We start from the raw sequence: 3,900 nt of genomic DNA on the forward strand, positions 1-3,900 counted from the left end.
TGAGTTCTGATGGAAGGTTATCATCCTTCAAGGCTTCGAGCTGCGCATCGCGAATCTGATCGGGTAAGTTGGCATGAATCGTAAGTTGCAATGCTCGCACTCGCTTGGGTTTATCGTTTTCTTTTCTACTGAGAGCGTCGGCCACTACATTGGCCTTTCCAGGGTGGTACTTGATGGCACAATCATAATCCTTAAGCAGCTCGACCCAACGACGCTGTCGCATGTTCAGCTCCTTCTGATCGTAGATATGTTGGAGACTCTTGTGGTCGGTGTAAATGGTAAACTTGGTACCGTACAAGTAATGCCTCCATATCTTAAGAGCAAACACCACAGCTCCGAGTTCCAAGTCATGGGTCGTGTAGTTCTTCTCGTGAATCCGTAGTTGTCGAGAGGCATAGGCTATAACTTTCTCGAGTTGCATCAGCACGCAACCGAGACCTTGTATCGATGCGTCACAATGTACCTTAAAATTTTCTGTTCCCTCGGGAAAGGCTAAAATAGGGGCGCTACAGAGTTTGGTTTTCAACAGTTGAAAAGCGGATTCTTGCGCGTCACCCCAATTGTACTTAGTACCCTTGTGAGTCAAAGCGGTGAGGGGTTGAGAAATCTTTGAAAATCCCTCGATAAAACGCCTGTAGTAGCCGGCCAGTCCTAGGAATTGCCGCACCTCAGTCGGAGTCTTAGGTGCTTCCCAGTTTTTGATGGCCTCTACCTTACCGGGATCGACATGGATACCACTCTTATTGATCACATGTCCTAAGAAATGAACCTCGCGAAGCCAAAATTCGTATTTCGAGAGTTTAGCGTACAGTTGTTCCTTCTTTAGCAATTCCAGAATTAACCTCAAGTGTTCTTCGTGGTCAGCCTTGTCCTTGGAATAGACGAGGATATCATCAATAAAAACAATCACAAACTTGTCGAGGTACGCCTTGCATACTCGATTCATGAGATCCATAAATACGGTTGGTGCGTTGGTTAAGCCAAAAGGCATAACTGAAAACTCGAAGTGACCATACCGAGTCCTAAAAGCCGTCTTTGAAATATCTTCTTCGTGCACTCTTAATTGATGGTATCCAGATCTCAGATCGATCTTCGAGTAGTAACTCGATTCTTGAAGCTGGTCAAACAGATCATCAATTCGGGGTAAGGGATAACGATTTTTGATCGTCACCTTGTTCAGTTCTCTGTAGTCGATGCACATGCGGAAAGTCCCGTCCTTCTTTCGAACAAATAAGACAGGGGCTCCCCTTGGCGATGAGCTAGGTCGGATAAAACCTTTATCCAACAAATCTTGCAATTGGGTGGACAACTCCTGAAGCTCCGCAGGTGCGAGTCGATACGGGGCTCGTGCTATGGGCGCTGCACCGGGGGTCAACTCGATTTGGAACTCGACTTGTTGAATAGGAGGGAGTCCAGGCAAATCCTCCGGGAAAACTTCCGGAAAATCTCGCACAATCGGTATATCTTCGATTCGCTTCTCCTCCGCGGGTTTCTCGACAATGTGAGCTAAAATTGCCGGATGACCCTTTCGTAAATACTTCTGCGCCTTCATGAGGGTGATGACGCTGGTGGTAATGCCGTTTTTCTCGCCCTGAATCGAAATGATCTCGCCGGAAGGGGTAGTGATGTGGACTATCTTGTCGTGACATATAATCTCCGCTTGGTTCTCCGATAACCAGTCCATGCCGACAACGACATCGAAACTACCAAGCGTAAAAGGTATGAGATCGATAACAAAAGTATGACCCGACAGTTTCAACTTACATCCCGCAAGTACATGAGTTGTTTCTATAGACTTACCGTCAGCTAATTCAACAGGAAACTTAGCATCTAACGGGGTTGGAGTTAAGTCTAAGAGTTTACTAAAGGCTTTCGACACAAAACTCCTATCAGTTCCAGTGTCAAACAAAACAGAAGCAAAACAGTCGTTCACAGGAAACTTACCGGTCACCACATATGGATCGTTGCGGGCTTGACCCGACCCAATGACGAAAGCTCTTCCTTTACCATTGCTTCCGCCACCGCTGCTGCCTCCAATACTCTCGTTCTGCTTTAGTTTGGGGCAATCCTTCCAGAAATGACCCTCTTGACCGCACTCGAAACACCCTTTAGTCGTCATAGGTGGTTTAAGAGCACCCTTTGCCGATAGGTCTCCCCTACATTCCTTGGCCTGATGACCCATTTTTCCGCATCTCAGACACTTGACACGATCACACGGGCCAGCATGGTGATAATTGCACCTGTTGCATTTTGGGTGTTTCCCGGCGTAGCCGCTCGAACCCTGCCCGCTACCGTTGTTGTTATTGTTGTGACCCTGATTATTGAAGTTCCGAGTGAGTTCGGGCTTACGGTAGTGTTGTTGCTGTGGGGGGTTCGAGGATGAGGACCTGACGTTGTCGAACTTTCTCTTTCCATTACTCGGGTTGTTGTTGCTGTTGTTGTCAGTGCTCGGGTTGTCACGGGCTTTAGTGGTTGAACCTCTAGGTGGTAACGCACCTTGGGTCACTGCTTGATCCGTCAGTTTGTGAGCTAACCGGATCGCTTGTTGAATCGTAGCCGGTCTGGAAGACGTCACCATGCCCTGAATTTGCGGTGCTAACCCATCAATATACATCTCGATCCTCTTACTCGGCGGGTCTACCATCTGTGGACACATCACAGCTAACTCGTGAGAACGGGTGGTGTAGGCTTCAATTTCGGAACCCACCATCTTCAACGACCAAAACTCGGATTCCAACTTTGCAATCTCCTCTCGAGGACAATACTCTTCACGCATTATATTCTTGAACTCCTCCCAGTTCATAGCGTTAGCCAGTTCCAATCCAAGAATATGCACATTTGAATTCCACCAAGTGAGAGCGAAAATCTTCAAGTGTCCTAGCAGCAAATTTGACCCTACTGGCAGGTGGACAGTTACACATCTCAAACGCTGATTCGGCCTTCTCAGCCCAACGCAGGAAGCCTATAGCCCCCTCAGTGCCCTTAAACGAACTGGGCTTGCAATCCAGGTAGTTCTTGAAAGTACACGTCCCAGTTGAACCTCCAGCTTGATTATGGACATGTGCGGCTAGAGCGGCCGCCGCGTGGTCGTTCAGCAGAGTTTGGAGTTCTGCTGCAGTCAAGTTGATATTACCGCGACCGTGTCCAGCGTTTCTTCCTGCCATTTCCTAGAATCACAGCATAAAATGTCAGACATGAATTCTCGGTTTCATATGCAACACACCATACATGTAATAAAAAGATAGGTAAGAAAGAAATAAAAGGAACAAACATCACATCTCAACCATATATTAATCCAAATAATAATTCATGATTAAAACCATTGTATTCGCTACAAAGTATTTAAAACCAATCCTTAAAATCATAGAAAATAATAGTTTGGATGGAGACAACCCTTCCATCTAGGTGTTATCATCCTTTGACGTCATCGTCTGAGGACACCTCTGAGTGTGCCTCTGGCTCAGCCGGTTCTTCCTCCGGTTCCTCTTCGGGTTCTTCCTCGGGATCTTCCTCAGGTTCCTCTTCAGGATCCTCCTCGGGTTCCTCTTCAGGCTCTGCCTCAGGTTCAGCTACGTTCTGAGCAATTTGCATCTGTAAGACATCACAACCCTCTAAAGCTATCTCGGTTCGGGTCCTTGCCACCTGGAGTTGCTCTTTCAAGTCTAGCATCTCGGCTTGCATTTTTCTCATAATCTTCATCTGTTGATCACTAGCCTCTTGCATTTCCTTCATAGTCGCTGTCAGGCGGGAAATTTCCTCCTTAGTTTCGGTTCCATCTTTTAACAGTCCGGAAACGTTCGCTCTCGTATAGTGCATATAACCAACGTCAGGCTCCAAACAAGAAACAACAGCTGCGAGAACACGCTCTACAGGTTCGGTTATAGGTGGTAGAGTGTTGGG

This window comes from Bidens hawaiensis, unplaced genomic scaffold, assembly GCF_021521415.1.
Source record: "Bidens hawaiensis isolate Kalapana, Puna unplaced genomic scaffold, B.hawaiensis_p1.1 tig00024412_1, whole genome shotgun sequence".
NCBI classification, from domain to species: domain Eukaryota; kingdom Viridiplantae; phylum Streptophyta; class Magnoliopsida; order Asterales; family Asteraceae; genus Bidens; species Bidens hawaiensis.